Below are 16,270 nucleotides of genomic sequence, written 5' to 3'. Positions count from 1 at the left end.
GGTTTTAATAGTCTGGAGCGTGACAATATTTTTGCACCTGGGCACACCACTACCAAGTTCCACAACTGTAGATTGACTCGCTACTGGCACCAGATTCAAATTGCGCCAGGGCTGTCTGTCCATGTCTGCCACTGCGCCAGCTGTAACTAGCTGGTGGCCTGGCACCAAATCCACACCTGCTGGCTGCTGATGGCACACAGAGGGAAGCGAGAGGTTGCTGGAGGGCTACGGGGAGGTGAGTTGCTGGGGGAGGGCAAAATGTGTCAGGGGCACTACTATTGTGTGGAATACTGTGTTAAATGGGGCACTTCTACTATGTGGCATTATCTGAAAAGGGTATAATGTGGTATAATGTGTATGGGGCATTACTGTGTCCTGTGTTCTAGTTACTCCAGTGGCATAACTAGGGTATTTGGAGCCCAGGGCAAGTTTAAAAATGGAGTACTCCCCCCCCCCCTATGTGTGTGGGCTAAAAAAGTGGGTGTGGTCATTGATAAATGGGGGCGTGTCAACATGACACACCACCGTTTCTCATCACTCTGTTAACAGTCCTTTCCATTCCATATGTGCCTTAATGCCCTTCTTGCAATGCCAACTGTAGTAGTGCCCCTTATGCAATGTCCCTAGTAGCAGTAACCCCATGTAGTAGTGCCTCAGTAGTGTCCCTTATGCAGTGCCCCCAGTAGTGCCCCTTATACAATGTCCTTAGTAGTGGCCCCCTATGAAGTGCCCCCCATAGTGCCCCTTATACAGTGCCCCCAGTAGTGCTCCTTATACAGTGCCCCCAGTATGGTCCCCCCTATGTAGTGTCGACAGTGGTGGTCCCACTTATGCAGTGCGCCCAGTTAGGGCCCCTTATACAGTGCCCCCAATAGTGCTCCTTATACAGTGCCCCAATAGTGGTCCCCACTATGCAGTGCCCCCAGTGGTGGTCCCCCTTATGCAGTTCCCCCAGTAGTGCCCCTTATACAGTGCCCCCAGTAGTGGTCCCCACTATGCAGTGACCCTTATACAGTCCTCCCAGTAGTGCCCCTTATACAGTGCCCCCAGTAGTGGTCCCCCCTATGCAGTGCCCCCAGTGGTGGTCCCCTTTAAGCTGTACCCCTAGTAGTGTCCCTTAAACAGTGCCCTCAGTAGTGCCCTGTATACAGTGTCCTCAGTTGTGCCCTTTATACAGGGCATCCCTATGCAGTACCCCCAGTAGTAGTCCCCCTATGCAGTTCCCCTTATATAGTGCGCCCAGTAGTGGTCCCTCCTATGCAGTGCCCCAAGTAGTAATCCCCTTCTGCAGTGCCTCTAGTAGTGCCCCTTATACAGTGCCCCCAGTAGTGGTCCCCCCTATGAAGTGGTCCTCCTTATGAAGTGCCTCCAGTAGTGCCCCTTATACAGTGCCCCCCAGTAGTGGTCCCCCTATGCAGTGCCCCCCAGTAGTGGTCCCCCCTATACAGTGCCCCCAGTAGTGATACCGTGCCCCTGGCCAGAAGTACCCCTTATACAGTGTCCCCGGCCAGTAGTACCCCTTACATATATAACACACATACACAATACACTTACCTGAATTCCCGCTCTTGTGCCCGCTGCCATCTGCTCCTCCATTCTCCCGGCCCGCTCGGCACTATGGGAGCCGGAAGGTGGAGCTCATGAGTGAGCTCCAGCCCGGTTCTCCCCGTGGGTGCAGCAGCCAATAAGAGTCTGTCTGACTCTCATTGGCTGCTAAAACAAGCACAGCACCCCCGGGTAGTGTGAGTGTACTACCTGGCGCCGGCGTGTTTGTTTTACTGTGTAGTGCAGACCAGACTCACTGCGGTGCGCACTACACTGACTTTATCAGACCTGGACTAGTCCTACGGCACCCAGGGCACGAGTCCCGGCAGACCCCCCCTTGTTACGTCGCTGAGTTACTCCCTTGCATGCAAACACAGAGGCTCTCGATTTATAATGACCTTGCATGAGTCATCAAGTTTGCTCAGACTGAGGTTAAAATTATACTTTTGGTGCATTCTCACAGGTTTTTGGCAGACAGTCAATTTTCACTGGAGTCAGCCCCGGAACCTGTGTAACTTAACAGTGTCACAATTTTTAGAGACTGTGTGACACTGTGTGGCTCTAATGATGTTCAAATCTAGGCAAAAACCTAATCCCGGTCAAACTACGCCACCATGCCAAATTTTGAGGAGCTAGGTCCAAAACTGTGGCAAAAAAGACGACAGACAGACATGCTTTTATATATATATATATATATATAAATATATATATATATATATTATGCACAGTACCTACAATGCCCCTTATGCAGTATGCATTTACTGAATAGTCTAAAAGAGAAACACGTGCATCCTAGAGATGTGAAAGGGAATGAAAGGTGGGCTTAGTGGATTTTAAAAAGTTCAAAAGTGAACCCATAGGAGAGGGAAAGAGAAAGTAATATAAATCTCCACAGACTACAATAAAGATTGATAGATATAAGTTTATAATATTGACAGTTATGAAATTATGATAGATAGATAGACAGATAGATTTGAGACGACAGGTAAATTTACAGGTAGATTTGAGATATTATAGATATACTAGACAGTTGTGAGATGCATATACAGTAATATTGATAAATGACATAGATATAATATAGATACAGTATGATGTGGATATAATAAGATAAAAAGGATATGTAAATCGATGATATATATATATAACATACAGTACATGATAAGATATATGACTCATATATAATATGGATTTGAGGTAAATATAAATACTTACAGAAATTTAATATATAGATATAATATAGATATGATTGTTATGAGATTGATAAATAAATGGTAGATAGAATATATATATATATATATATATATTATATATATATATATATATATATATATATATATTAGGGGTATGCATTGGCCACTTTTCGTGTTTTGTGTTTTGGTTTTGGATCTGGATCTTTCTTCGTGTTTTGGATCTGGATTGGTTTTGCCAAAACCACCCTTCCGTGTTTTGAGTTCTGGGTTTTGTGTTTTGGATCTCTATTTTTTTGAAAAAAAGCATAAAAACAGCTAAAATCACAGAATTTGAGGGTTTTTCTGCTCCTATGCTATTATTAACCTCAATAACCTTAATTCCACTCATTTCCAGTCTATTCTGAACACCTCACACCTCACAATAGTGTTTTTATGTCCAAAAGGTTGCACCGAGGTAGCTGGACACGAGTGGGGCGGCACAAACACGTGGCCCATCTAGGAGTGACACTGCAGTGGCAGACAGGATGGCAGTTTGAAAAACTAGGCCGCAAACAGTACATAATGCAAAGAAAAAAAAAGAGGTGCAAACCAATCATTTCAGCGCCAGGGTCTGCCACACGACTGTGGCTGAAATGATTGGTTCGTTTCGGCCCCCACAAAACAAGCTGGCAATTAATCTGTCCCTGCACAAACTGGCTCTACGGAGGCAAGATGTCGTCCTCATCCTCCTCATTCACCGATTCCTCACCCTCTTCAGTGTTGTGTACATCCTCATCCTCACAGAGTATTAATTTGTCCCTGCTGGAATCCACCACCACAGGTCCCTCTGTACGTTATGGAGGCTGGTCTCCCTGGAAGAGTTGATAATTCATTTTTATGAACATCATCTTCTCCACATTTTGTGGAAGCAACCTCCTACGCCTTTCGCTGACAAGGTTCCCGGCTGCACTAAACACTCTTTCGGAGTACACACTGGAGGGGGGGCAACTCAGGTAAAATAGAGCCAGTTTGTAAAGGGGCCTTCAAATTGCCTCTTTTTCCTGCCAGTACATGTACGGACTGTCTGACATGCCTACTTGGATGCTGTCAACGATGTAATCCTTTAACCGACAGACGCACGTTTGTCGCTGCTGCTTTGAGGATGCAGGTGCGGCTACTGCACATACATTTCACACACAAACACAGAAAAAAAGATTATTTTATTTTGGTTGGAGCGCACTTTGGGGGTTACACCACCCTTTAACAGACAGACGCACACTTGTCGCTGCTGCTTTGAGGATGCAGGTGGAATCTAGACGGGATTTGGAACCGGGGACACACTACCTCCATCAATTGTCTAAATCCCACTGCACTAATGGCGGATACCGGACGCACGTCTAACACCAACATAGCAGTCAAGGCCTCAGTTATACGTTTTACTTCAGGATGCTTGCTGTCGTACTTCATCCTCCTCGCTAGGGACTGTTGGAGGGTCAATTGTTTAGTAAAAGTAGTGATGTTCCTACTTCCTATCTGGGATGATGAACAACTCCCAGCAGCAGCAACAGCACTAGGAGGAAGTGGTTCTTGATCTTTCCCTATTTTATTTTTATCGGAGAAAGTTTAGTCCTCCATTTATGTTATATTGATATATACGTGCGGCTAAGGCGCACACAAACACAGAAAATAATTTTTAATTTTTGTTGGACACTAGTGCACTTTGTGGGTTACACCACCCTTTTAGAAATGAGCCAGCCGGCCCTTTACTTATGGGACACAGGCGCACGCTTGGCGCTGCTCCTTTGTTGATACACATGCAGCCACAGTGCACACAATTCACAAACACAGAAAATATTTTTTTATTTTGTTTGGAGTGCACTTTGGGGGTTACAGCACCCTTTAACGGACAAGCCAGCCGGCCCTTTACTTATGGGACACAGGCGCACGCTTGGCGTTGCTCCTTTGTTGATACACATGCAGCCACAGTGCACACAATTCACAAACACAGAAAATATTTTTTTATTTTGTTTGGAGTGCACTTTGGGGGTTACAGCACCCTTTAACGGTCAAGCCAGCCGGCCCTTTACTTATGACACAGGCGCACGCTTGGCACTACTTTGTTGATGCACGTGCGGCTACTGCGCACACAATTCACAAACACAGAAAAAATATTTATTATTTTTGTACTTGGGGGGAGCACCCCTGATGGACAGAGCACCCCCTGGACAACACTACAGCACCCCTTTAGGACTGGGACACTGCACAGGACTTTGGAGTGGACACAGCCCCTATGGACAACTGACTGCACAACACAGTCCAGCCAGCCCCTATGGACTTTGGAGGAGTGGACACAGGCCATATGGACAACAGCAGCACAGCACAACACAGCCAGCCCCTATGGACTTTGGAGGAGTGGACACAGCCCCTATGGACAACAGCAGCACAGCACAGCACAACACTACTCTGCACTACACTACACTACACTACACAGCCCTAACTCCCACCCTCCCTCTTCACTGTCCACAGCCGAGTGAGAAAATGGCGCCGACGCGGGTACCTTATATAGAATCCAAAACCCGCGAGACCCGGAAGAGATGATGACGTTTTGCCTCGATTTCAGATCCGAGTCAGGCGGGAAAAGTTGAGCCTGACTCGGATCGGGGGGGCTCGGGGGGGGTTCGGATTTCAGAAATCCAAACCCGCTCACCCCTAATATATATATATATATATATATATATATATATTCTATGTGTGTGTGTGTGTATATATGTATATATATATATATATATGTATATATATATATATATATATATATCTCAGCAGCCATAGTATAGATATAATATAGCATTGAGATCTATGTGAGATGTGTACAGTAAACATGATGCAATATATCTCTCCTATCTAATGTGCATCTGCTCTTCCTGACATTGTTTATACCCCATAAGGGACGAGGCTGTAATCCCACGTAACACCCCGTGACTGCTAGCTCCTGATCCCCGCTCATTAACCAGCCTATGTCCCCACAGAATAGACTAACACGTGTGCACACGCTCATAAGAACACACACTTCTCAACTAGCCACTTAATTACAATGCAGATGTAATCCGGGAGCTCGATTAATCAATGCCACAATCTGCCACAACTGCATTCCTGGGGCTGTGGGGTTAAGCATGTGCTGGAATTTCTGGATGGGTAAGGCTGCCTTCACGTCCTCCCCTCCTGCTCCTCCATGTTCCTGCTTCCCCTGGCAATGCTATTTTATTCCCTTTTGTATTTATTCTCCATTGCATCTCAGGCAGCCATCCCACCTCCCCCTCTCCTCCTCTCTAGTTCCTGTCTCCTTCCTCTCAGCTAGCCAGGATTTCTTTTGCATTTCACATTAATTTCTCACTGGCTGTTGATAAATTAGTATTCTGCCTGTGTCCATCCTAGCTTTACAAATGCTATGCAGCATCAAAAGGGAAGACAACGGCGGAGAGGAAGGCTGCCTGCAGAGCTCACACCTCTAGCCCTATAATGAAGGCCATGTGCTAATTAGGAATGTTTTTTTTCCTTTCTGAGTCACAGCTTCTCTTCTTCTCCTTTTTGCGTCTGAGTTGTAAATTATAAGAGAATATCAGCGGAATACAAGGTGCAAAAGGCATCTGACTCCCTTCTCCATTTTCCTTTCCTCCGTCAGTCTTGCAAAGTCTGCCGGTGTGCAGAGCATTTGTCGTCCTGTGACCTATCTGCAGCTGCCAGACAGAGCTCCTGGATGGTGGAACGCTGACCCCCAGGAATGGTGTGACCGTGGACTTCACCTGGACTGACAGCCTCCTCACCCGCGACAACACTGTAAGTGGAGCTGCATGTCCCACGGTGACATTTGCACTGATGAGATGACTTGGCGTCTCCAGTGATGTGCTAAAAACCCTGAGAGCCAGAGGGAAAGGTCATGAAATGTAGAAGATGATGTTTTCTAAGAAATGATAACATTTGTATCATGTGATGCATAGAGGCGTCCTAGTTATCAGGATGTGGACCCCCTCTGTACGCTGCCCAAAACCCAGGGAAAATCTTTCCAATACCTGGAGTGTATGTGACGTTAGGGAGACAGGGGAAGGTTACATCATGGCACAAGTTTCTGGTTATGTTCTAGACTCGGGTTTCTGTGGTGATGCCACGCCAATGGTTATTGTGTTTGGAGTCTACGATGTTTGTGCTAATATAATAGAATTAGAAGAGTATCACTGATGAGCTGGATCTAGTAAGGGTTAGGCCTCAATGGAATATTCTGATAACTTGGTGTAAATTGGCATTAACAACTATTAACAGCCGATTTAATTTGCCACCTACAATTTGTTGCTAAGGACGTGGAGTTAGGGATGTATTTTTGGCTGTCCATCTGTGATGGTGCTGATTATACCACTGATTGCTTATGTGGGAAGATAGCAGCACAGGTCAGGCTCAATAATGGTGATGGATCCTGGACAGGAGACTCATGCTCTGTAGGAACGGTATCAAATCAATGCTTCTTTCATGTAACTGTTATTGTTCCCTTGATGTCCCATCTATCCCGGACAGCTGGGAAAGTTTAGTGCTAAGGTAATCTCCTTCGCGCCTACAATAGCACCGGGGGGGAAAATGCTTCCGATAGATTATGTGCAGTTATAGTTCTACAACAGAGATGGGAATTCTCCTGCTTGGCTTTTATTAAACATATCGTATAGTATTTTATAAATGTTGCATCACTTCTTAGCAGCCTTTTTAACCCATTGTAGACCTAGCATGACCAAAATCCTAAAAATGTTCTCTAACTGTGAATGATTCTAGCTGATGGGCCTGACCAATCTGTTAGCTCTCCAGCTGTTGTGAAACTACAAGTCCCAGCATGCCCTGTGACAATTTTGCTGTTAGGGAATGCTAAAAACGGTGGCAGGCCATGCTGGGTCTTGTAGTTTCGCAACAGCTGGAAGGCAGCAGGTTGGCCAGGCCTGTATCATTCTAGCACATCACTGCGCGTTTTATATACAATGCCGGCTTGTGATGCCGTGTGGAATGACTTGGGTTACCATGTTTGTGCAAAGTTATTATAACATTGTCCCCTGTTCAGTTTCAAAATGGTGCGACTGCTGTCAAGTTCGCTCTGGAACGTGCTAAACAATATGACAGTGTTGTGCGAGGATGGCAGCGTGCCATTCAGATTTCGTCCTCAGGGCAGCTGAACTGGCGCTCTCTGCTACAATCAATCTCACAAATACTGGCCGTAGCGTCCCTGAACACAGTCTGAATGTGTCTGATACAGAATACACAATGAGAATGGTGCAGAATTCACTATTGATCCTTACATGTACAGGGCAGGCCATCAGACGGGGGGTGGGGGGGGCACAGTATACAGGCTCTAAGCCAAGCATCCATCTGTCTGCTGGTTGTTAAGAGTTAAGTGACGTAATGGGGACATAATGATGTGCTCCTTACATTGGTTATCACTTGCCATAGAGAGAGGTAACTGAACCCTGCAGGTGCTGTACTGTAATCACAGACCCTGAATGTCCCCTGAGAATAGAAGGTTCATGAGTAATGATGAAGGATCACCATTGATTTACATTAAGATTCCTCCAGTCGTTGCTCTGTGCTGCCTCATTATGGGAAATGGGAGAGAGCGCTCAGGCAGACTGAGAAGAGACACTTTCGGTGGAGGGTAATAGTCAGAGACAGTGGCTGCGATACGTGTTATTCATGTCGCCGTGACAGTAGTGTGTCTGCGACCAGTCAGTAGGAAGAGGCCTCATTCATACTGGAAGTACTGCTCCTCCTCTCATGGCTCCTATCTAGGATATACATACTGTATACATCCTCTCCTTAAAGCAGAGCTCTCCATGTCGTGGCCGCGGCCGTGTTTTCACAACTATCTAAAATGTTAAGGGGTCTACTTATAAAATATCTGCACTTTACCAAAAAAGGGGGGGGTGTATCAAACTTTAAAGAGAGATAAAATGGAGAGAGATAAAGTACCAACCAATCGGTGTCTAACTCATTGGTTCCCAAGCATGGTTATCTTTAAAACCTGGACTGCTAGGGTGCCTTGTGGACTGAGGGCCTGATTCAGAGCCACTCGCAAGAAGCGAGCGCTCGCACTGAATCAGGGTGGTCATTTTTTTCTAAAAACCGGCCTCCTGGCCGCTCGCTGAAGCTGTGGGTGACACCCACAGCTTTTGCGAGCGGCCAGGTGATGATGATGGTCGCGACCATCGGCCTTGCGACGAGACCCTTGTGGTAGGGTCTCGTCTGCCGCAAGTCCCAGTGAGCTTCCGGCTCTAATAAAGCCGGAAGCTCACTACTGACACCACTAGTGATGTCAGTAGGGCCGCCCTCAAACGGCAGGCGTTCCTTTGGGAACGCCTCCGTTCGGCCAGCCACCCCCCCTCCCCGCCTACAAAACGGGCGAGCTGTCGATCAACATCCACTGTCACCCTGTTTGTAGCAAGCCCCCGAGCGAGTGCACAGGGCACCACCATCGACCTGCTTGCGAGCGGGTCTGAATCAGGCCCTGAGTTTGGGAACCTGTGGGCTAGATCAGTGATTTCCAACCTCAGTCCTCAAGGCACATTAACAGTCCTGGTTTTAGGGGTCTATTTACTAAGCAGTGTTAGAAATAGAGAGAGTGATAAGGTGCCAGGGAATCAGCTCCCAAATGTCATTTTTCAAACACAGTCTGTGAGATGGTAGCTAGAAGCTGATTGGCTGGCACCTTATCACTTTCTTATCACTTTTCACTCTGTCTCCTAACACTGCTTAGTAAATAGACCCACTTAGTGATATACATGCTTGAACACAGATTGTTTGGGAACCCCTGAGCTAGACACTGATATGTTGGTACATTATCTCTCTCTAAAGTTTGATAGTTTGGTAGGTCAGTTATACAATGGTAAGCTATCACAGCAATACTGCCTGGCAGTGGTTAGGAAGACAACAACCACTTCACCGGCTAATCTGGGTCCCCTCTGTGCGGGTGTCAGTAGTAGGTTGTGGAAAAGAAAAAAATTGAGGTTAGTAAAAATTAGACAAAAAAAAAATGTGGGTGGGATGTACTAAGAGCAGAAATGCGATAAAACCCCTGAAAATGCAGTTTTTGTGGTTTTACCGCGCTCCCCATATGTACTAAGCACCGCAATGCAATGCGATCTGGTGCTTCGCCCTGCTGGGTAACTCCATCATCAGTGTTACCCAATAGAAGACTTTGGGCTTCTTTTCGGGACACCCCCTGAGAGAGATCCAATTGGACACCCTCCCAGCTCCTCCTGTGGTGGGTTTATGACCCGGAAGTCGACCGCGGTCCTCCGGGGCATGCGGAGAAGATTGCCAGAGAGACTTCTGGGTCATAAACCCAGACGTCCCTATATTGCAAAGGATAGCTCTTACCGGGAGAGCTGTCCTTTGCCATTTTCTAGGTACATATAGGTGATATTATTTCCAGTATGTACCCGATAGTAGGCAGTATGTACGGCATTGTGGATGCGATGCTTAGTACATCCCGTACCATGTATTCTTATTGTAATATAAATTGCACAGGAAAACATGCTTTATTTTAATAAGGCATTTTCTCCATTAGTGGGTCCTCTTCCATGGCCATCCTGAGATCTTGTGATAACAGGACAGCAAGAAGAGCAAAAAAAGAACTTGCTATTTATTAATCTTATCTTGCCAGCTCAGTCTCTCTAATAAGAGCCACCAGCAACGAGTAAACGATATAGTGATGCCCTGGTATCACAGTTCTGTGAAGGGCCCATATATTGTAAGAAGCACCTGTTATGAAGATTGCAAGGACCCTAGGTTAGAAAACATATCTCACATAATAAGCAGGTCCTGCCACAGTTTAAACACAACTGGGAGGTGGAGATGGGAAATCAATAGGATAAAGACTGGGAAATTGTGCTAGTTGTCTCTCGTGAGTCCATTTCCTCTATCACATTCCAAACCTTCTACACGGGTTGTATATCATCTCATAACATTGCACAAATTCAGTGGAAGATCTCATTCAGAATGGCAGAAATGCGATGACCTTGGACCATGCTTGGCATCTCTTCTGGTCTTGCCCTGCGGTGAAGGTCACGTAGAGCATCGCTGCCTCTAGTATGGGTGCCAGTGTTGACCCCTAGGTTCTGTATCTTTGGATTGGTGGTCAAGGATTCAGTCGCTAAATACGCTTGAATAGGCAACATGTAATGATTATGCTGATGTGGTCATGTGGCACGGCGGATTCTGTGATTGGGCGATGATGGTTAATACAGTGGCACACGAGCGATTTGTGTATACTAACAGCTAAGGAAAAGGAGTAGACGGAACCCTTGTATGCTATTGGTATTGCCAAACAGGCACCTGACTCGGGAATTCTGCTGAGCACCCAGACTCCAATTTGCTGTTTTAATGAAAATCTTGTTGAACGAGTACTGCATAATATTGTCAAAATGCTTAGGGCTGTATTTTACGCAATACTTTTTCGCCGATGACGTCATTTTCGCCGATTTCATTAATCCCCGTATTCAATTTCAGAGTCTTTCCCCGGGCGCGAAAACGAAATGCAATGTAAGAGGTGAAAAAGTTTCGCCTATGAATACCCGGCGGAAAAAAAGTGCAGAATTGGGGTTTTGGGGTGCAGAGGTGCGGATAGCACCCTGTACCCTTTGTACACCCCCTTGACACAAATTGTGTAAAAGAAAAAATGCAAAAAAATACACAATGGACACCCCAAAACAGCACTTTGAAAAAATGGGCGAAAAAAATCAAAGTGGGGGTACAAATTCAAAAACTACCGAAATAGCATTTGGGGGGTCTGCAAGTATGGGGGGAGGTGTTTTTTGGATTGCAGGTGATTGCTGAAGGTGCGTTTTTCGGCGCTTTTTAATGCTTGACTTTAGCAACTTTAAAATATGCTTGCACCCATTTTCATGTACCCCAAATTTGCTGGGAATACTTATTTTCCCCCCAAAAAGTAGCAAAATGCTATTATTCACCACTTGCTGAAAGACGCTAAATAGCGCCTATTGAGACCATTTAAAAATCCCAAATACCTTTAGAAGGGCTATTCGGGGGTACCCATAGTGATCCCCCATGTCAGTACATCTATTGGGGAGTGTCAGGCTGATTTCCCCAAAACTGGCAGAACTTTTCACTGATTTCAGTTTCGCCGGGTCCCGTTTTCGCTGTTTTGGAATTGAATAAGGGGATAAGCGGGGGCGAGAGCGATACTTTTTCGCGCCCAAAACCAGAGAAGACGGCGAAAAGTCCAGCAACTGACTTTTTGCTTCTAATTGAATATGGCCCTTAGGGGCCTATTTATCAATTCATATTTTGTGGGATATGGGAGATATTGGCTGCAGTTCCCGGTTTGCACTCGTGCGTGCCTAGTCGGCAGACCGCGCATACGCAGTAGTGCGCACGCCTCCAGACAGAGCAGTGAAGGGATTGCATTAGCGATCCTTCACTTCTAACAAAGCGCAGGGAGGGGCTTCTTCTGGCGATCTATAATTTCTTATTACTGCGAATAGCGGTTATAGCATATTATAATTATTAGGTATTGGGTGGACCTAATACACTGTGTGGAATTTTCTTGAAGTTTTATTTTTTGTTATATTGGTAAAATCAAAACAAGAAAAAAAAAATAGACACAATTTACAAAAGAAGAATTGTATAAATCTATAAACCTTTGCAATTGTGTCATAAGCTGAAGCCGTAAATATCACCCTTATACGGTGTAAAGCTGAGCTCTTAAAATAATATCATAAATGACTGAAGAAAATGAACAATACACTTTTTAAAAATACTGAAATGGAAGTTACACTGACATAGAGGCAGAGACGTTACACTGACATAGAGGCAGAGACGTTACACTGACATAGAGGCAGAGAAGTTACACTGACATAGAGGCAGAGAAGTTACTCTGACATAGAGGCAGAGAAGTTACACTGACATAGAGGCAGAGAAGTTACACTGACATAGAGGCAGCGAAGTTACACTGACATAGAGGCAGAGAAGTTACACTGACATACAGGCAGAGAAGTAACACTGACATAGAGGCAGCGAAGTTACACTAACATAGAGGCAGCGAAGTTACACTGACATAGAGGCAGCGAAGTTACACTGACATAGAGGCAGAGAAGTTACACTGACATAGAGGCAGAGACGTTACACTGACATAGAGGCAGAGAAGTTACACTGACATAGAGGCAGCGAAGTTACACTGACATAGAGGCAGAGAAGTTACACTGACATAGAGGCAGAGAAGTTACACTGACATAGAGGCAGAGAAGTTACACTGACATAGAGGCAGAGAAGTTACACTGACATAGAGGCAGAGAAGTTACACTGACATAGAGGCAGCGAAGTTACACTGACATAGAGGCAGAGAAGTTACACTGACATAGAGGCAGAGAAGTTACACTGACATAGAGGCAGCGAAGTTACACTGACATAGAGGCAGAGAAGTTACACTGACATAGAGGCAGCGAAGTTACACTGACATAGAGGCAGCGAAGTTACACTGACATAGAGGCAGAGAAGTTACACTGACATAGAGGCAGAGAAGTTACACTGACATAGAGGCAGAGAAGTTACACTGACATAGAGGCAGAGAAGTTACACTGACATAGAGGCAGAGAAGTTACACTGACATAGAGGCAGAGACGTTACACTGACATAGAGGCAGCAAAGTTACACTGACATAGAGGCAGAGAAGTTACACTGACATAGAGGCAGAGAAGTTACACTGACATAGAGGCAGAGAAGTTACACTGACATAGAGGCAGCGAAGTTACACTGACATAGAGGCAGAGAAGTTACACTGACATAGAGGCAGAGAAGTTACACTGACATAGAGGCAGCGAAGTTACACTGACATAGAGGCAGAGAAGTTACACTGACATAGAGGCAGCGAAGTTACACTGACATAGAGGCAGCGAAGTTACACTGACATAGAGGCAGCGAAGTTACACTGACATAGAGGCAGAGAAGTTACACTGACATAGAGGCAGAGAAGTTACACTGACATAGAGGCAGAGAAGTTACACTGACATAGAGGCAGAGAAGTTACACTGACATAGAGGCAGCGAAGTTACACTGACATAGAGGCAGAGAAGTTACACTGACATAGAGGCAGCGAAGTTACACTGACATAGAGGCAGAGAAGTTACACTGACATAGAGGCAGAGAAGTTACACTGACATAGAGGCAGAGAAGTTACACTGACATAGAGGCAGAGAAGTTACACTGACATAGAGGCAGAGACGTTACACTGACATAGAGGCAGAGACGTTACACTGACATAGAGGCAGAGAAGTTACACTGACATAGAGGCAGCGAAGTTACACTGACATAGAGGCAGAGAAGTTACACTGACATAGAGGCAGAGAAGTTACACTGACATAGAGGCAGAGAAGTTACACTGACATAGAGGCAGCGAAGTTACACTGACATAGAGGCAGAGAAGTTACACTGACATAGAGGCAGAGAAGTTACACTGACATAGAGGCAGCGAAGTTACACTGACATAGAGGCAGCGAAGTTACACTGACATAGAGGCAGAGAAGTTACACTGACATAGAGGCAGCGAAGTTACACTGACATAGAGGCAGAGAAGTTACACTGACATAGAGGCAGAGAAGTTACACTGACATAGAGGCAGCGAAGTTACACTGACATAGAGGCAGAGAAGTTACACTGACATAGAGGCAGCGAAGTTACACTGACATAGAGGCAGAGAAGTTACACTGACATAGAGGCAGCGAAGTTACACTGACATAGAGGCAGAGAAGTTACACTGACATAGAGGCAGAGAAGTTACACTGACATAGAGGCAGAGACGTTACACTGACATAGAGGCAGAGACGTTACACTGACATAGAGGCAGAGACGTTACACTGACATAGAGGCAGAGATGTTACACTGACATAGAGGCAGAGAAGTTACACTGACATAGAGGCAGCGAAGTTACACTGACATAGAGGCAGCGAAGTTACACTGACATAGAGGCAGCGAAGTTACACTGACATAGAGGCAGCGAAGTTACACTGACATAGAGGCAGAGAAGTTACACTGACATAGAGGCAGAGACGTTACACTGACATAGAGGCAGAGACGTTACACTGACATAGAGGCAGAGACGTTACACTGACATAGAGGCAGCGACGTTACACTGACATAGAGGCAGAGACGTTACACTGACATAGAGGCAGCGAAGTTACACTGACATAGAGGCAGAGAAGTTACACTGAAATAGAGGCAGAGAAGTTACACTGACATAGAGGCAGCGAAGTTACACTGACATAGAGGCAGAGAAGTTACACTGACATAGAGGCAGCGAAGTTACACTGACATAGAGGCAGAGAAGTTACACTGACATAGAGGCAGAGAAGTTACACTGACATAGAGGCAGAGAAGTTACACTGACTTAGAGGCAGCGAAGTTACACTGACATAGAGGCAGCGAAGTTACACTGACATAGAGGCAGCGAAGTTACACTGACATAGAGGCAGCGAAGTTACACTGACATAGAGGCAGCGAAGTTACACTGACATAGAGGCAGCGAAGTTACACTGACATAGAGGCAGAGACGTTACACTGACATAGAGGCAGAGAAGTTACACTGACATAGAGGCAGAGAAGTTACACTGACATAGAGGCAGGGAAGTTACACTGACATAGAGGCAGAGACGTTACACTGACATAGAGGCAGAAACGTTACACTGACATAGAGGCAGCGAAGTTACACTGACATAGAGGCAGAGAAGTTACACTGACGTAGAGGCAGAGACGTTACACTGACGTAGAGGCAGAGAAGTTACACTGACGTAGAGGCAGAGAAGTTACACTGACGTAGAGGCAGAGAAGTTACACTGACGTAGAGGCAGCGAAGTTACACTGACGTAGAGGCAGAGAAGTTACACTGACGTAGAGGCAGAGAAGTTACACTGACGTAGAGGCAGAGAAGTTACACTGACGTAGAGGCAGAGAAGTTACACTGACGTAGAGGCAGAGAAGTTACAAAGACGTAGAGGCAGAGAAGTTACACTGAAATAGAGGCAGAGAAGTTACACTGACATAGAGGCAGCGAAGTTACACTGACATAGAGGCAGAGAAGTTACACTGACATAGAGGCAGAGAAGTTACACTGACATAGAGGCAGAGAAGTTACACTGACTTAGAGGCAGCGAAGTTACACTGACATAGAGGCAGCGAAGTTACACTGACATAGAGGCAGCGAAGTTACACTGACATAGAGGCAGCGAAGTTACACTGACATAGAGGCAGCGAAGTTACACTGACATAGAGGCAGAGACGTTACACTGACATAGAGGCAGAGAAGTTACACTGACATAGAGGCAGAGAAGTTACACTGACATAGAGGCAGGGAAGTTACACTGACATAGAGGCAGAGACGTTACACTGACATAGAGGCAGAAACGTTACACTGACATAGAGGCAGCGAAGTTACACTCACGTAGAGGCAGAGAAGTTACACTGACGTAGAGGCAGAGACGTTACACTGACGTAGAGGCAGAGAAGTTACACTGACGTAGAGG

At 45.7% G+C, this 16,270-nt stretch overlaps 1 protein-coding gene across 2 annotated transcripts in view; it reads left to right on the top strand.

Annotated features, from left to right (window-relative positions):
• Positions 1-5,806: 5,806 nt before the first annotated feature.
• Positions 5,807-16,270, top strand: part of LRRC4B (leucine rich repeat containing 4B) — a 369,551-nt gene continuing 359,087 nt past the window's right edge. Inside the window, exons 1-2 of one of the 2 annotated variants that reach the window (XM_088453020.1) lie at positions 5,807-5,906; positions 6,394-6,548. The gene's annotated coding sequence lies outside the window, so the exon portion shown is untranslated. Of the gene's footprint in view, positions 5,907-6,174; positions 6,549-16,270 lie in introns of those variants that run through there. The other variant, XM_088453019.1, reaches the window with a different exon arrangement.

The sequence above is a fragment of the Taudactylus pleione genome, unplaced genomic scaffold (assembly GCF_031769625.1).
Source record: "Taudactylus pleione unplaced genomic scaffold, aTauple2 ptg000563l, whole genome shotgun sequence".
NCBI classification, from domain to species: domain Eukaryota; kingdom Metazoa; phylum Chordata; class Amphibia; order Anura; family Myobatrachidae; genus Taudactylus; species Taudactylus pleione.
This window is presented reverse-complemented; position numbering and strand designations above follow the sequence as displayed.